Below are 19270 nucleotides of genomic sequence, written 5' to 3'. Positions count from 1 at the left end.
CCCAAATGCCCCCTCCATTTTCCCCAGAATAAAAGTCAAAAACCATACAAAGCTGGCAAGACCCTTCCTGCTCTACTCCCAGTCACTCCTGTGACCGTGTTTTCCATTACTTTGCTCCCTGCTGACCTGACTCTGTACAGGGCTTTCTTGCTCTACCTTTTGCATTTACTGTTCCCTCTGCTTGGAACACATGTTTCTTAGATATCCATATGGCTCCATTTTCCCATTACTTTTTCTTTTTTATAAATCTGTATGTGTTTCTTTTGCTCTCTTTTTAAAAATGTAACCTTTATTGTATTTTTTCCATTATCATTTAGCCCCTTTATGTCCCCCTGTCCCCAGCAATCAATCACCACACTGTTGCCGTGTCCGTGAGTCCTTTTTCCTTTTCACTCAATCCCTCCACCCACTAACCACCCGCCTCCCCACCCCCAGCTGTCATCTGCTCTCTCTGAGTCTGTCTCGGTTTTGATTATTAGTTCAGTTTGTTCATTAGATTCCACATATGAGTAAAATCATATGGTGTTTGTCTTTCTCTGACTGGCTTACTTCACTCAGCATAATGTTCTTCAGGACCATCCATGCTGTCACAAAGGGCAAAATTTTCCTGTTACTTACAACTCTCTTCTAAAACTTCACAGCCAATAAATCCACCCTTGATCCTTGCCACGTAATAGCAAATACTTTCATCCCATTGCCTGGTAGTACTTACCATCCTATGACATCATAGGAATATATTTCATTTTTTCCATTTCTTTTTCATATAGACTAAATGCCTGTGTCCCCCCAGAATTTTTATGTTGACATCCTAATTCCCAATGTGAGGTATTAGGAGGTAGGGCCTTTGGGAGGTGATTAAGTGATGAGAGGAGAGCTGTTATGAATGGGGTTAGTGCCCTTAAAAAAGAGACCCCAGAGAGCTCTCTCCAGCTCCCTTTCAGCCATGTGGAGACACAGCAAGAACAGGGCTCTCACCAGAACCTGGCCAAGCTGGCACCTTAAGCTCAGACTTCCAGCTGCTAGGACTGTGAGAAATAAATTCCTCATAAGCCACCCAGTCTATGGTACTTTGTCACTTTAGCCCAAACAGACTGAGATGCCCAGCTACCACTGGAATCTAAGCTACCTGAGGTCAAAGACTGTGTGGTTCTACTATTTTACTAGTTCCTAGAATAGTATGTGGCATACAGTAGAATAGTATGAATAGAATAAAGTAGTATGAATAGTTTGAATGGCATACAGTAGAATATAGTAGAATAGAATATATAGATACCCCCTATATATATATGTACATATAGACACTTGTAGATATATACATATATGTATAAAATATGTATTGAATTAATGTTCTTTTAAAATAAACTAAAAGTTAAAAAAATAAATTATAAACTGCAATTACAATTGTGTTAAAAAACAAAATGTCAATCCTGCAAACAATCATTTAAGCAAAAAGCTTTCCTTTTTAAATTGCTGTGATGTATAAGAAGTCCGGAAATGAAAACACTTATATTAATTCCTAAAATAAAGCTAGAGGGCTAAGGCCAATACTTCACAAAGAACCAAAGATTTATAAAAATACATGGTTTTTGCAATAAGCATTTAAATCCTTTGAAAGAAACATTAAGCATATGAAAGCTAACAACCTCATTGCTGCCAAGTGAAGCTTTTAAAAATAAAAATTAAATCTCTATCTCATACTCCCCATCGCTACAAATTTTAAGCCAACAGCAGAATTATATTTTAGAGCTGGTGAAATCTTTTCTAAAGTAAATTTTATAGCAGCAATGAAAGTAAATACTGATCTTTGTGCTCAGAATCTAAAATAAATCAGGTTGCCTTCCACAAACACACTATTAGTTATAAGAAAAATCAGAATGTGACTAGAATAAACTGACTTTAGTCTACATGGCACTGATTGCTTTTGAAAAGTAACCTCAATTGTCTTATCCTAGGCTTAGACTCAGTGCCATCCCTCAGCCTCATCAGGGCACTCGGTGCTTCCTCATTTCACAAGAGAAGGAAAAGGCAAAAAGCCTGTAGCCAAGGGCATGGTACAGTTGAGTGAAGATGCTGCTGAGACAAAATTCCCCATCTGAGACTGTCAAATGGTTAGATCAACCTACCCACCATGAAAAGAACTATAATATAACAAGAGAAAAGCATTTGGAGACTTTGAAAACTAGGTTAGGAAGGTATTAAAGAGGAGAGAATTCTTTGAATTTAAAGAAAACTTATTTCTTTGTGTATTTATTAATAAAAAGATTAGTTCTGTTCATGAGAAAATAGACATGTGCATCCTGGCCCTTGTGCCCAAACACTAAATATTTCCATGTAATGCAGGAATACAGTATACTATAAAGATTTATATAAAATCAAAAGGTACAGAAAACTCTATGAAAAATATTTCTCAATATGACAAACTGAAAGCATCAGGCAGTCATGACCTTGCCCTTCTTTTATTCCGTGATGACAAACTGTTTAATATGAAAGCTGTATTGAGACACAGAGATCCCTGAACTCCTTGACAAAACGAATTTCAAAGTGATAATTATTACTTATTCTTAATTTGACAATAGCACAAACATTCCCCAAATAGATCAGCGAAGATTAAAATATAGGTAGGATTCAACATCAACATGCAACTGACTTGGTCCTCAGTCCTTTGGTAACCTCTCAATTCGTACTCTAGAGTACAGACCTTGTAGCATGCCAGTTCCCAATGCACCAGCAATGTAAAACAGGATGGCCAACTGTTCGCCTGTTAGTAACAAATGTGCTAATATGTACTAGTTTAAACTTGATCTATCAGTGAGTCAATGAACCATGAAGGGTGGGGGTTAATCAGGGTGTTCTCCAAACAAAGGCTCCTGAGAGCTGCGGGGACGCCACTCCCAGACTCACATCTGTGCTGTTTCGAGTGCAGCGCGACGGAAACGGCCTGGTGCTCATCAGTGTTAAGAGCCCAGAACCTTGTCATAGTCTTGTGTACACTCACCACCACTTTATACAGAAAACCCACCAAATTGTGGCAAGGAATAAACCCAAGCATGGGAAATAAAGACGTCAGTTTTGCCACAATCCTCAGGAGCTATTAATATTAAACTATACCCAGTTAATGTGTAACAGTGATGGTAAAAACCTAGCCTTTCACCCATAAGATCTGATAACTTCCCAGCAGAGCTCAGAGCTGGAGATATTTTATATTAAATGCATCAATTTCACTTTACCATCAGCAAAGGTTTAGTGATGTGCATCTCTGCACATACAGATGAAAATAACTCTGCACTATATGGTTTAAAGTAACAAACAAGCCCAGTAACTCCTAAATTCACGCGCAGCCCACCAATGAAACACAGCTTCCTAACAGCTGAAACAGACTGAACAGCAATTAATAGAAAAAACCTCCTGCTGCTGGTATTACTCACCTCGATACTTCAGCATTTAAATAATAAAGGTGTCAAGACTATAGATAGATCAAGAGTAAACAAGCAGAAAGAACAAAAAAAGAAAACTCAACCAAATATATCATCCATTTATTTTTACCAGATTTTTGTAATCTGGTAAAGTGAATTTCATTTTTTCTTTGCAAGATGCTATAGAGTAGACCTATTTCACTAAACCATTTTCTCCAATTAAAAATTCAGAGTAGAACAAAACACATGTTACTGGCTTTAGAGAAAGTTGTGGGGTTTTTTTTTTTCTGCTCTTAGAAGTAGACCACAGAATTAGCTGAAATAATTAATTAGCATTTAAATAGCATTAGATTTTTAAAAATCCAATTTGATAATTGTACATTAAATCCTTCAGAAACAATGAAATTAACTATAAAATGTTTGGGAATAATTTCACGAACACTTTTTAATTCAGTGATCTTTATCAGTTAGAAAGCTTTTTCATAATATTTCTCTGGATTACATATGTGTGTATCTTTTAAGGTTTTTACTTATCTGCAGGGCCTCAAAATATACTGAAAAGTCACAGTTTTTAGTATTCCAGGAACATATGTTCCACTGCAAAAATGAAGATTCTTGAAAAAATTCATGGACTGTATAATATATGTTGCCAAAGAAAAACCTGAGCTGAACAGTCGATAAAATGGTAAAAACAGATTTTATTTACAGCATTTATAATAGAAGGAAAGAGACCTCAGTATAGAGCTGGGTTCATTTCGGAATAAAAATGGGCAACTGAGAATTTATAGCAGAGTGGGGCGGGGGGGTGGTCAGTGAATGGAAAATTACAAAGAATCAGAGATAAGGGGGATTTGACTAAAACTGCCTAACAGACCGGAGAGAGCAGATATCTCCAGCGGGACGGTGGAGGATAAGGAAGCTGAGCAGATACTGAGGGTGATCAGATATGGAAGGTGGGGGTTCTTCCTTTTACAAGGAAGTACACAGAGAGGCTTCAAAAAAGGTTCAGGAACCGGATATGTATCAAAATGAACCCTGTGTTACACATGGTAATGATATTATGTTTCTAAAAGCCTAATAGTTCTGTATAAGAAAGCTGAGAAATAATTCTGGGGGATATTCTCTATCAAAATGACATTGCTTCGGGATTTCTGTTTTGGAAGACTATAGCAACTGCGTGAAAGGTTTTGCCACATGTGTTCTGGTCCAAGATGTCAGTTCTCCCTAAGTTGATTTACATTTGAAATACATGCTTTCAGTCTAGGGTGCCAAAAAAGAACCACCACCAAATCTTGAACTTATTTTAGTAGGTTTATTTTTGATAGAAGCATGGTTGCTGCTATTCTGAGCCATTTTTTGTATATTATATGACTGAGCAAATAGACAAACGTTATTGGGAGGCAGAGTTCTTACTATGGGAGAAGAGAGACACAAGCATGGGAAAAGGAGAAACAAGAAAGAATCCTACAGGACTGGACTGGAATTAGAGTTATCAAATATAAAAATCCAGTATTTTCTAGCCCTGCCTGTTGCAAGAACCTAAAAGTTATCACAACCTAAGAGCTATGCATGCACCTAGCATTCAAATTTTGGTTTCCCAATACTGTTCCCCACTAAAAGGAGGCAAAACTACTCAGAAAAATGGCTCATTCCATGGCCAGGCAGGGAAGGTAGAAGATAAGCCTGGAATATCCTGTGGTGCAAAAACTGCAGAAATGCTCCCCAAATTGATGGCAGCAGGTTGAAAGAACATAGGAACCAGCTCTAAGGGGTTCCGGGTTCCTCCAAGTGTCTTCACCTCTACATCTCAAAGAAAACTCAATTTGTATAAAGGGAAATGGCTTGTCTTTATCTTTAAAGCTGCTCCTTTATTTCAGTTCCAGGAACTCACATACACCAAGGCAGGAAATTGAAGCACGTGCTCTCCTCTCTCTCCACCCCCACTTGATTTGACTGATTTCACAACAAAAACACTTTCCTTCTTCTCTCATCTTCCAAGTCTGACAGACCTAAAAATTCCTGATCAGTTTCAATTATTACTTATATATTGCTAGTTAACAAGAAAATGTTAGCAATTGCATTACATTAATGATATTAATATGAAATATTAATATATTTCATAATTAATATCAAATATTAAATGACATTTCAGGCCCAACCAGCCCTCAAACATATTAAAAAGACTACATATGTATTAACTATGAGTAATTATTTTGTTGGCATCTATCACATTTTGAGTTTTTATATATTTAATACCCAATTACATACACAGCCAGGAAAGCAATTATAAGAGCAGGATCTGAGTAATAAATCAAAGATAGCGGCTAATAGACTCTACCAAGTTAAGAACAGATTCTCCTTGAAGCAACATTACAGATGGTGGAGTCCACAGCAGTGTGTCAGGAGAGTGTGGTGGACGAAGAATGTGGGCAGTGTAGCCAGCTTGTTGCTCGAATCCCAGCTCCATAACTTCACAGTCATGTGACCTTGTACAAATTCTCTACCCCTCTTTCTCCATATAAAAATGGTAACGATAGCACTACCTGTCTTAGGGATGTTGTGAAAATGTTGTTTGGTATAATACGAAACAGTATACTTCCCGGCACAGCCAGAAATCATAATGATGATCATGATAATGATGAATTCCATTTACATAAATATGTGCGTGTATTTTACTAGAGAATTGACAGTCCCCCTTATCCTCCTCTTTGAAAAGATCATACTAAAACCTAGTCTTGATTTCATGGGCTAACGGGTTTGGGACAGTGAATTCTTAAGTTCAACAAAAAACTTAGAAGAGCTGAGTGGTAAGAAGAGTTACTTTTATTAAGTGCCTGCTGTCTGACACACATTACACACTTCAGTATCCCAATAACCTAGCAAGATTGTTTTTGTCAACTTCACTTTACCGACAGGCTCAGAGAAGATAAGACAGGCAGGCAGCCACGTAAGCGGCCAAGCTGGGAACAAAACCCAGATTACCTAAGAGAAAATCCCATTGGTCACAATGCCGCATTTGCAAACTCCACAATGAATCAATCGTCCTTCCAGTAAAAAGAAAAAAGATAAAGATGTGTATATATGCACAATGGAATACTATTCAGCTATGAGAAAGGGGAATATCCTGCTATTTGTGACAACATGGATGGACCCTGAGGACATTATGCTAAGTGAGGTAAGTCAGGATGAGAAAGACAAGTATGGTATGATATCATTTATACATGGACTGTAAAATAGTCAAACCTGTAAAGAAAAAACCCCAGTAAAATGCTGGCTACCAGGGGACGGGACATGGGTGCATATGAGTGATAGAAGAGCAGTAAACAAGCCACAGAGATCCAATGCACAGAATATAATTAATATAGACAACACTATTGTATTGCAATGATATCATGTGATAGAGATTGCCTCAATGGCAACCATAATACAATATATAAATATATCAAAGTAGCATAATATATACCTTAAATATAAAAAATATAACATGTCACATTTATTATTTTTTTAGAGGACCCTAGGATGTGCTACCCTGGGGTGCTCATCCTTTCCACCCACCTGGGTCGGTCAAAGCTAAATCACTGTATTTCTGACAGGTTGATTAGTATCTGGGGTGATCAGTTTAAAAAGTTTCAAAAACAATTTGTGGAGCTTGAACTAGAAAGTCTCTATGTTTACAAAATGGAAATCTTCATCTTTGATAGGGGGATGCAGAGTGTCTAAAGAATTCCACTTTCCTTTCGGAAAGAGAACCTCTGGTACAAACTGAGCATGCATCCTGTCCAGCTGCTCTCAGCCTTCCAGCCTTACTGCTCCAAACTCCGGGGACAGGCAAGCCCTGCCCGCTTAGATTTCTGAGGGAACCTCTCCTTCGTCCACACTGAGGTTTCAGCACTAGCTGTCTTTCCCAACTAACCAATTTGAACAGCTTCTCATGTTCCAGAAATTCTTCAAAGCTGTGTCGCTCACTGAGGACATCCTTTCCAGTGCTGCCCAGACTTTTATTAAAAAACAGACTTGAATGCAGGTACTGCTACAATACAACTAAAGTGTTTTACTGATGAATCCCCTTGCTTAAAACAATTGATGCATAGCCATCTCTGTTCAGCACAATTCCATAGCAAGACAGAGACACCTGGTCTCAAACATTTGTTAAAAAAAATAGACTTGATAATATATTTAGTTCCAAAAATAAAACATAGTCAGTTAAACTCTGTCTTTCAAGAAACCAATACTACTCTTCTAAAAAAATACATTAAGTATAAAGGACACATGGACAATAACTAAGGTGGGGGGTGGAAATGGGCGGGAGGTGGGGAGCACTGGCGGGGGGCAGGGCTGGGAATGTAAGACAGAAAACTGTACTTGAACAAGAATTAGATAAAATAAAAAAATAAAAAACAAATAATCAAATAAATAAAATTATTTGAAAAAATACATTAAGGTTTCTAGTGTTTCTATTGAGAAGACAGTGTAGTACAGTGAAAAACAGGTAGATTTTTGAGTTAGAAAAGCTGTCAAGCTCCTTCCACCACTTTGTAGCTGCACGACCAAGGACAAGTCCATCAGTGTGTCACAGTTCTGTTTCCTTAGCTGTCCGTGAGGATTCAAGTCTTGACACACAGTGTTGTGGTAAAGTTTAAATGAGTTGGTTCACGTGAAAAGTAGCTAGGGCAGTACCTAATGCCAGACAAGCGATATATGAGTTTGCTTCTCCTACCTTTACTGAGTTAGAAGACAGTGTGGCAAGTGACACACATAAAATAACAACAACATTTAAGGACTACTTACTGTATGTGAAACCCATGCTTCAAAAAAAAATACCACTGAACCCAAATGAGCTTCCAGTCTAATAAGGCCACACTCATTAAGCCAAAAATTAGAATGTGAGTGATTACACGTTCTAAGAGGTATGAGAAGTGCTACCTACCGGAAAAGAGGGAGTGTCTGCTCTTGCTGCATGGGTCAGCTTTGCAGGGTATCTGCTGGTTACACCCAGCCTTGCACTGCAAACTGGACTTCAGTGGGCAAACAAGAGACGAGGAGTGCTCTCAACAGATGGAGGCTCATAGCTTTGCCTCTTAGCAAGTGGGAAGGCACTGAGGTAGGAGAGAGCAGTCTGGCACAAATACATGAGTACAGCCTGCAGAGAGCCCAGGACCTCGGCCATGAGAGCAGGCTTCCCCGGGGCCCTTCTTTCTCTTTTCACTGTGAAGACAACACAGTGTCTGACTACTAGAAACAGAACACGTACTTTTTCGAAATACATAATTTTCCATTTAAGGTAGCTTTCCAAAAAATAAAAATGTAAAAATTCAATAGTTTTTCTTGAATGCTGATAAATAAGGAGAAAATATAGTTGATTTCAAAATATCACAATGCTACAGTATGTAGTCATTGCAAACATCCACCTGCCCACTCAAACAGCAATAAATATATTCACACAATATTATAATAAAATTTCTTGAGTCACATATATCTAAGTTTGACACAATTTCACTGCTATTAATGGTAGTCTAATGAATGTCGGGGGCTTAATAATAACTTGTCACTCAAGATGAAATATTATGTATTTCCTACTTACACAAACTGTGAGGATGCTGCTTTATTGCTTTTTACTTCATTCCTTTCCTATGAAAAGTTGTTAAATGAGAATCCATTATACACTCATTTTAGGACTGATCCAATTTTTAAATCTTTCTTGTAGGCTGAAAGCATTTGTGTTTTGTGAAATTCTTCTGTTAAAGAGAAAGCCTGGAAATCAGTAACAAACCAGCGTTTTAATACTTTTTAAAAAAATTTTTTATTTATTTATCTTTAGGGGGGAAGGGAAGGAGATAGGAGAGAAATATCAATGTATGGTTGCCTCTTGTGAGTCCCCTGCTGGGAACTGGCCTGCAACCCAGGCATGTGCCCTGACTGGGAACCGAACTGCGATTGTGTGGTTCGTAGGCCCGTGCTCAATCCACTGAGCTACACCAGCCAGAGCTTAATACATGTTTTTAAAATCCTCACCTAATAAAAAAGATTACATCTGCAATCTTTTTGTAGCACACGCCCAATTTATTTTAAGACACTTGTGAAGTCTTAATTAATAATAGTGAGAGTTATGATGAGAATTTTTTCTCAGGATTGAGAAATGCACTGTGCTACTAATGCACACTTACCCTAATGTTGAGGGTGAACTTCAGAACTCAAAGACACTGGAGTTCTGAACCATAACGTTGGAAAACAAACACAAGAGAAGAATACTCTTCAAACAAGATGATGCAGCTCTTCTCCAACAAGAAAAGTGTTTGAGTCCTGGCTGGTGTGGCTCAGTTTGTTTGGACTGTGGTTTCATAGACCTACCAACATGTTGCAGGTTCAATATCTGCTCGGAGCACATACCTAGGTTGCTGGTTCAACTCCTGGTCCAGGGATTTAAGAGAAGGCAGCCAATCAATGTTCCTCTCTCACATAGATGCTTCTCTTTCTCTCTCTTCCCCCTCCTTCCTCTCTCTCTAAGTAATGGGAAAAAATGTCCTTAGGCAAGGATTTAAAAAAATGTTTGAAGTTCTTTTTCTGGGATAGAGTCAAAACGGTAAAGGAAATACATTTAAGGACCGTAGAGGCCACCACTGACCTGGTGGACAAGGGAACATGGATTAAGGGCTCCTGCTGCAGATTCCAACACCTACAGATACACGCATTCAGGGCTCCTCTACCACATACTAGTTGTTTAACCTCAGATTAGCCTATTTGAAGCCTTCATTTTCTTATATATAAACTAGGAGATGATAATGAGAATAATAACAATAATAATAATTTAGTTAATTCCACTATTTGCTAAGTCCTGCATTATCTTAATTCTTCAAACCCAGCAAAACACATATTCTTTTTATGAGAATGTATTCATAGTTCTTAATGCCAATATTATGAGATTTAATGAGCTAATTTATAAAAATTGCTTACAAAAGTGGCTCATAGTAAATGGTTAATAAATGTCAGCTATTAAGACTTCAATTTTTAAAACAATGACTTCTCTGTAATTCAGTAAAGGAAAAAACGTTAGCTACTTTGTTTAATATCATAAAAACAATTCGACATTTTACTGGATATATTTAGAGACATCCTCATTTAGCCTTTTAAATATAATCACATAAGATATGACAAAGCACACCTCATTTTTTTTCTCCAGGGAAGAAATTTAGTTACACAAAACACAAGTCAAAGGAGTTTTATTTAGCAAAAGAATTTGAAATATACCAGACAAAACTTGAGAATCAACTAAATCCTATTCTCTAGATACTCTCAATGACTGAAGCAGAAATATAATTGTCTTCAGTCACCAATTACTTGTTTTTAAATGTAATTATAATGAATTACATGCAAAAACAAATTCCTCCCTTAGGATCAAAATGCTGTAGAAACCTGTGAGAACCACTTGGGAAAGTGGTCTTCAGTCACTCATCCCAAGTATAAACAGCATTAATAGTTTGTAAAGGGATGATCCTACCTTGCCTTTAGCTAAAAGAGTAATGGGTACAAGTTAGAGCTGATGTTAATAAGAAACTTACAAAGCGAAAAGAGAAACCCTCGGCATTTTTGTCAGTTTTTGACAGGCTTTTGTGAAGCAGTCCCAAGGAAGAAGTGAAGACATTACAAGACTCAGGGATAGGTGTGGATAACATTTAAGAATATTTAACATAATAAGAACATATACTGACCTGCCACCTGTAATTAACCCCAGCAAAGGTAGCTTTGGTAAGTGTGGAGTGCAGAATTTTATGTATGTTCATTAAATCAAACCTGTGTTGTTCAAATCTTTGACGTCTGGGGTTCTGGCCCAGGCAACACCTTAGAAACACTGAAGGGACTTCTCAGGGAAACTCAGGCCTCCGGCCATCCAGACCTGTTTAACCACAACCTCTGAACTTTCAGACTCAAGAACAGCAAGTCCTGAGAAGGATGAATTTTTAAAAACAAAATTCACACACGCATATGTCACAGCACAAATGCTATCTGTTTTTATTTCTCTCTACTCTGATGTTTTTTATTTCTCTTTTTGTTTGATCATTTAAATACACTTATTTCATATTCTCTGCTTGTTCTATTGCATGAAGTTCTAAGAGATCTACTGCTCAGTTCGTTATGTTTGCAGACTCTTACTCATGGTGATTTTTCACACTGCTGACTGCTAGAATGGAAATATCTCAAAATATAAAACTCCGTAAGTTTAAGATAATTTTTCTATTCTTTGTTAAGCAAATTTTTCATGACAATGATACATTTTCATTTACAAATTCGATGAAATTGGAGATTTGGTTTTGAAAAGATTTTCTTCTTAATACATTAATGTCCTTTGAAGAGCTAAACAGCGCTATTAATCATTATGATTAATAATGATTTAAGTTTAATAAGTTTAAATTAAATAATTAAATAAGTTTAATTTCACTGTTTTCCTCTGAATGTCCAGTGAGGAAGTTCAAGGAAAAGAAAGAAAACTTCAAAGTAAACTCATTTTTAACTCAATTTCAATCTTTCATTTGATAAACTAAATTTCTATTTGTAAGTTGATTGATATGCAATATCTTATAAAATTGTAGAAAGGAAAATACATTTAAATATATATTTAATAAGTGACATACTGAAAAGAATAAAATTACATGGACAATCTTACAGTTCAAAGTCTGTTGGCCAGTGAACATACACTTCGGTGCCTAGGAAACATCACGAAGTCTCTGTGTGCCTGGAGCTGAACCCAAACAGGCATGACAGGTTAAAATATGCTAATAGGTTATCATCCTAGGGCTGACTAAATCACAGATTTTCAAAAGTTCTTGCTTGGCAAGCCTTGTTTAAACAAAGCCTTACTCAGCACTAGTAAACAGAAAGCACATTAGTGAGGAGGGACCCTGGCTCAAGGGCCAGTGGCAGGTGTGGGTCCTGCCCAGTGAGGCACGTCCCGCAGGACGGCAGTGACAGCCCACAGAGCGCAGTGGGAAGCCACCACAGGAGGCAGACGTCACATGATCTGTGTTGGACACAGTACTTCAAATGGGATAGGACTTCTGTGTCCACCAGATGTAAATGAAGTAATACATATTTAATCAGTTTCCACATCGCTATAATGTATACCGGTAATAAAAACATATTCAGAAGTGACATGCGTGATTTTAATGCCCAACTCGACTGGTCATAAAACAAAATGTCACATTACTTTCTCAGTGCTTCAAAAGAGAAACTGTCCATATTTCAGACACAATGTTCTTGCAGAAAATAACTCGTCCCTAAGGAGACAAGTGTTGCCAATTCAAGTAGTGCCTAACCAAATGTCTGAAGCTATCATATTTTCAACATACAACAACCGCTCTTTTTTAAACAATCATTATAATGTTGATTTCCAGTCTATTTTTGCTTATAAGTACATCATGTGGCAGCATGTCCAAGTAAAGTTTCACATTATTCTGTTCTTCTACTAAGAAAAATATCTTCCTGGTTCATGAAAATGTAATTGTTAATACCACTTGGATCTCAAAAACCCAAAAATATATTGCACCATGATTTTCTTATATAAAACAACATAAGTATTAAACAAAATCATGTTTTTAAGAAGTCCAGTTTTTGGCTATCAAATTACCATCACATAGAAAACAGATTTGACAGCTAGTGGGAAACTAGGAAAAATAACTCTTCTCAGGAATAAAAAGCAAATAATTTTTCCATTGTCTTTATTTTTTTATATCTGAAAACTGAGTGAGGCTGTTGAGCAAGAAGAGCAGGCTTCATTACAAGGACAAAATGTATTAAGTAAACATGACATTTATATTTGCCTATTTATGAAATTATCAGTAGAAATGAAACAAAATGATCAGAAATAACCAAATACACACTAAAAATACCTTTGTTCACTGTCTCTAGGTAACCATTAAATATTAAAAATAAATTAATAAAGCCTAAAATAACATCAAAATTTCATGGTCCTGTACTGGAAGGGTTCTTCCGTGCCTTCGCTATTTCAATTTTCTTAGTTCCAGCTATTACACTCTGTTTTTTTTTTTTAATCCTCACCTGAGGATATGTTTGATTTCAGAGAGAGGGAGGGAGATGGGGAGAGAGAGGAAGAGAAACATTGATCAGTTGCCTCTTGTATGTTCCCAGACCAGGGATCAAACCCACAATCTAGGTGGGTGCCCTGACCAGGGATGGAACACAAAACCTTTTGGTGTATGGGAAAATGCTCCAACCAACTGAGCCACCCGGCCAGGTCTTCTCTGCCTATTTCAATATTTGAGTATCCCCCAAGATTCCTTATTTAGTCCTCTGCTTTTCTTTTAATTCTGTACTATTCCTTTGCAAGCTTTCATCTATTCCCATCATACCAACTCTCCCTCACTTCTTCAGGTTATTCCTGTCCAAATGCCAGCCTGCTAAACGTCTCCAATAGGATATTATAATATATCCCAAATGTGAATGTGCTTTAAAGTACAGACTCTAGTGGCTGAAAGAAAGGTTGGTACAGGATCCAGAAGAGCTTACAATTCCCCATTTCTAGTAAACCCAAATATGCAAAGACTGATCACACCCTAACTGAATAAAATGAACATATCTAATGTACAGGGTAAATGTAAAGATTACACCTGTAATCTTTACATTTTCCTACATCTGTATCACAGATGTAGGAAAAGCAGAAAAGACTGTGTTAAATGACTTTCAGCACAATGACTATGTATTAGGCTTATCACTAACTACCTATCAGCCTTAATTATATTTTTTAAAGATGTGAATTTCTGAATCAGTAATCAATGGTTATGATCCTTACAAGTTTGTTCATATCTTCAGGCGATCCTTAACACATTTACAATAAAAGTTTCTTTGTCTCCCAGGGCAAAAGTGTTTTAGCCTGGGTTACATCTCATTCTTTTGTACTCCCACCACTTAACACGGTACCTGATATAAAATGTGTGTTTGATGCATTAACCTATATTGCCTATTAGTAAATAAAGTTATGGTGTTGTATTACTAAGAATTTTTAAAATGCTGTGATCAAGTGCACTAAAAACTACAATGTAAAAGAACTAATTTCAAATAAAAACAGAAATAATTCTAAGATTCCTTTTTTATATTTACAAACTCACTTTAACTTGGTCAGTCTTTTTCAGTTAGTCTTCAAACCTAAATTATTTGCGAGTTGACTTCCTTCTCCTTCTAGTACTGCCAATTTGTTCCTTCCTCAAAAATTTATCCTATCTTATTTGTTGCTCCAGTTCAATATATAAATGTGCATGTTTTAAAGTAACTCAATATCCAAATACTGAGTTACTGAATAGTACTGAAATTACCACTGTTAGACTAACAGAAAACTAGTTGAGCCTTTCCGTGTCTTCTTCCAGTGTTTGTTCATAGAGGAGAAAAACAGGGGGAAAGGTGCACAAGGATGGCAAAAAAATAATTCCATTTACTGCTTTAGACAACATTCAAATAAATCAATGCAAAAAAATTTAATCTACTGGTCTTGCCATAGCATCAGTTAAAACCAAGTTCTTTAGACTTAAAAGTAGTAATGCCTAACATTCAACTGTGAGTCCTTACCTCCTCCCACCCCTGGCCTTGAACTTAAGTCACAAACTCCTTCGGTGGAGGCCTTTTTACAAATTTGGAAACCAATGAATAATCACCAGCTGCCAAACTTGACTCAGTGTAGCACTAAGCAGAGACATGGACGTGAGACAGGAAGGTAATCCACAAACAGACCATATTCCATGGAAACCAGAGCCAGCAGACCACGAGGAAGTAAGTAATTACCTTCATCCCGGAAAGACTGGGAAAGAAAGACACATGGTGTGATGCTTGACCCAATCCTATTTGACTCTCAGATGACAGGCACTTTAATGAATGCCTCGATTACATGGATTTGAAAGTGAAAGAAAACCGAGGGGAAAAAAATCAAGGAAACATCAAAAAGCAAACGTCAGTACTGTAAACTTAAAAAGGAAGTGTAGATACGACATAATGTTTGGTAGAGAGCTTTGGAGCCTCCACCATTCACGTGTGTAGGCTGAAGGCCGCACTGATCTGTTCGCTGGCCCCTCCTACAGGACCTGCTGGGTCCACCAGGGGCGCAGACGGAGCCGTCCTTTATTCAGCCTGTCTTAGATGATTTCTATCAGGGGATTTGTGTTCAAGGATTTCAATCTGGTTTTGTTTCCTTGGTGTCTACATATATGTGAAAAAGAAATGAAGTTAGACCTCCTTCTTATACTACACACACAAACTCAAAATGGATTACAGACTTAAATGTAAAACTTGAAACCATAAGAATCCTAAACAGTATCATGAGCAATAAAATCTGGAACGTTTCTCGTGACAGTATTTTTTCTGATACATGTCCTTGGGCAAAGGAAACAAAAGAAAAAATAAACAACCCTGGCTGGTGTGGCTCAGTGAATTGAGTGCCGGCCTGCAAACTAGAGGGTCGCCAGTTTAATGCCCATTCAGGGACCATGCTCGGGTTGTGGGCCAGGATCCCAGTTGTGGGCATGTACAAGGCAACCACACATTGATGTTTCTCTCACTCTCTCCTTCCTTTCCCCTCCCTCTAAAAATAAATAAATATTTTTAAAAAATAAATAAGTGGGACTGCATCAGACTAAAACGTTTTTGCACAGCAATAAAAAAAACCTAACAAAATATTAAGACAACCCATAGAATGGGAGAACATATTCACTGACACATCTGATAAGGGGTTAATATCCAAAATGTATAAAGAACTTATAAACTCAACACCAAAGAAACAAATAATCCAATTTAAAAATGGGCAAAGGAACTGAAGAGACACTTCTCCAGAGCCATACAGAAGGCCAACAGACATACAAAGAATTTCTCAACATCACTAATCATCAGGAAATTGCAAATCAAAACCACAATGAGATACCATCTCACACCTGTCAGAATGGCTATTACTGATAAATCAATAAACGAGGGTTGGTGAGGAAGTGGAGAAAAGGGAACTCTAATGCACTGTTGGTGAGGATGTAGTAGCTGGTTCAACTACTACGAAAAACAATATAGGTTTCCTCAAAAATTTTAAAATGAAACTGTCTTATGACCCAGCAATTCCACTTATGAGAATATATCTGAAGAAACCCAAACACTAATCCAAAAGAACATAAGCACCCCCATGTTCACTGCAGCGTTATCCAGAACAGCCAAGATACAGAAGCAACCCAAGTGCCTACCAGTAGGCAGGCAGATCAATCTACCTCTCTTTTAATTAACAAATCGCTCTGTACTCCAGAATCATGCCAAAGAATATATAATTCCACTTACTACTGCCTTCAGTGCTTAAAATAAAAAATACAAAAAGCCACATTCCCCAAACTGAGAGCCTAAAAGATATAATTCACCTACCTTCTCACTCTAAACCAAGCCAAAATATATAACCAGAGACATAGAAGTTAAGAACAATCTAACAATAGCCAGAGGGGAGGGGAGAGGGGACAGAGGCGAGAAGGGTTTTCAGGAACTACTACAAAGGACACAAGGACAAAACCTAGGGTGGAGAGGGGAAGCAAGGGAGGGAGGGGGGTTTGGAGGGGGTAAGGGGAGGGGTGGGGAGAAAATTCAGACAACTGTAATTGAACAACAACAAAATAATTTTTAAAAAAGAAAAAATAGCCCTGGCTGGTGTAGCTCGGTGGATTGAACGTGGGCCTGTGAACTACACGATCATGGTTCGATTCCCAGTCAGGGCACATGCCTGGGTTGCAGGCCAGTTCCCAGCAGGGGACTCACGAGAAGCAACCATACATTGATATTTCTCTCCTTCTCTCCTTCTCTTCCTCTCTAAAGATAAATAAAATCTTTAAAAAGAAAAGAAAAAATATATCATTCTTTAAGCTAAAAAAATTTGAACAGTTTATCTTGACAGGTCCCTCTACTCCTATAAAATTGCATTTACTAAATTAAGCCCTGCTGACAGGTCCTCTCCTTTCTCAATATTGGTTTTATGGGTGAGATACATTGAGGAAGTTGCCTCTCACATCACCCCGCCAGCCCTTCGTAAGCCCCACAGGAAAAGATACCCTCAGACCTTCAGTGTAAGGAAGAGGCCTGCCCGTCATAATAAAATGGCCCATTCCTATTTTATAGACCATGGAAATCTCACAAGTAACTGCCAATGCTAGGACATTTTATTCACTTTATCTTATTAATTTTTAATTTTTATCTCAGGTTTAAAAAAATCTCTCTGGACATGAAATAACACTATAGAAGACCCTATATTAAAGTGGAATGCTTCAAGTTAAACATACAGGGTGGGGAGATTTACAGATGCTCATATGGAAGGTCATAATAATAAATAACACAAGAATAAACTCTGTTTTGTGTACTCACAGCTGCAAACCTACTTTCGCCCGACCCTATATACATACAAGGTCTGTCCAGAAAAAGTCCAGGCATTGTTGATATAATGAGAACTATATACATGACACAGATGTAACCTGGAAGCCAAGGAGAGTGGACTGGAATGTGCACGTGTGAACAATGATGACTCACTGCACTAGCCAGTGGGGGGTGCTAGACACCATTGAGTGAGCGTGTGTACTGTGTGGTTTTCCATTCAAAATGACTGAGCGAGTAGAGCAACAAATCTGCATCAAATTTTGCTTTAACCTTGCACATTTCTCCACAGAAACTATTTGGATGATTCAGAAGGCTACAGCTTTGGGCAACTGGTTACCGGCAGCTTCATTGAGACAATGCCTGCTCAGGTATCATGTCTCATGCAGAGTTTTTTTGGTGAAACATCAAATCACCTAGGTAACTCAGCACCCCTGCAGCCCAGATTTGGTGCCCTGCAACTTCTGGCTTTTCCCAAAACTAAAATCACCTTTGAAAGGGAAGAAATTTCAGACCATCTATGAAATTCAGGAAAATATGATGGGGCAGCTGATAGTGATTGGGAGAACTGTGAGAGGTCCCAAAGTGCCTACTTTGAAGGGGACTGGGGTGTCATTGTCCTGTGTACAATGTTTCTTATATTTTGTATCTTCTTCAATAAATGTCTCTTTCTCAGAGTGTATGGCTGGATACTTTCCAGACAGATCTTGTATATAATCTCTGTTTTCCAAGAGATAAACTAAACTATGGCCCTTGTGGTTTCCTGCCTTCTTGAAAGAATCAGGTCTCCTTGAAGGTCCCAAAGTGGCTAATAAGGAAGGATGGGGGTCACATAGTAACAGGGTCATCTTGCTTTACTATGTCAGGTCAGCTGATCTTTTATCAGTGAACCCTTATCAGTTGGCTGCCCTTGACCAACCTGGGTCCTCAGTCTTCCCTTTTTTTTTTTTCAGTTACACTTGACACTGAATATTACTTTATATTAGTTTCGGCTGTACAGCATAGTGGTTAGGATTTTTATAATTTTGAAGTGATCCCCCCATAAGTCTAGGACCCACCTGGCACCACACCCAGTCCTCCCGATTAAGGATGCCTGGCCTGAAACCATCCAACATCACCACAGGCTTGCCCTGCCTGGCACCCATCTCTGTCCACTGTCATCATATTCCATCCTCCAAAGCACACCATCAGCTACACCAGCTGCCTCTACCCTGATCAATCTGGCAAACAGGGGAAAATGAGCTACAAAGAAAGTAAGATGCACAAATCTAAGAGAAAAAGTCAATCCTAAAACTCAGTTTGGTTATTTAACAAGATACTTTCTACACATTAGAGTTATATTTTATTTGTTTTCATGCATTATATTTGGGACACAAAATATAAATAACACAAATTTTCAGATACCCTGAAGTCATTCAAAGATACTATTCTAGTAAATATGTTCTCTTCTCTCTGGATATTTAACTTTAGAAAATCTA

The 19270-nt window shown here is 37.8% G+C and overlaps 1 protein-coding gene across 1 annotated transcript in view; it reads right to left on the bottom strand.

The window, feature by feature from the left end:
- CERKL (CERK like autophagy regulator) overlaps window positions 1-19270 on the bottom strand; it is a 104005-nt gene that overhangs the window by 37217 nt on the left and 47518 nt on the right. The gene's annotated exons all lie outside the window — the stretch shown is intronic.

This window comes from Sturnira hondurensis, unplaced genomic scaffold (assembly GCF_014824575.4).
Source record: "Sturnira hondurensis isolate 20B ecotype Veracruz unplaced genomic scaffold, ASM1482457v3 Scaffold0004136, whole genome shotgun sequence".
Lineage (NCBI taxonomy): Eukaryota > Metazoa > Chordata > Mammalia > Chiroptera > Phyllostomidae > Sturnira > Sturnira hondurensis.
This window is presented reverse-complemented; position numbering and strand designations above follow the sequence as displayed.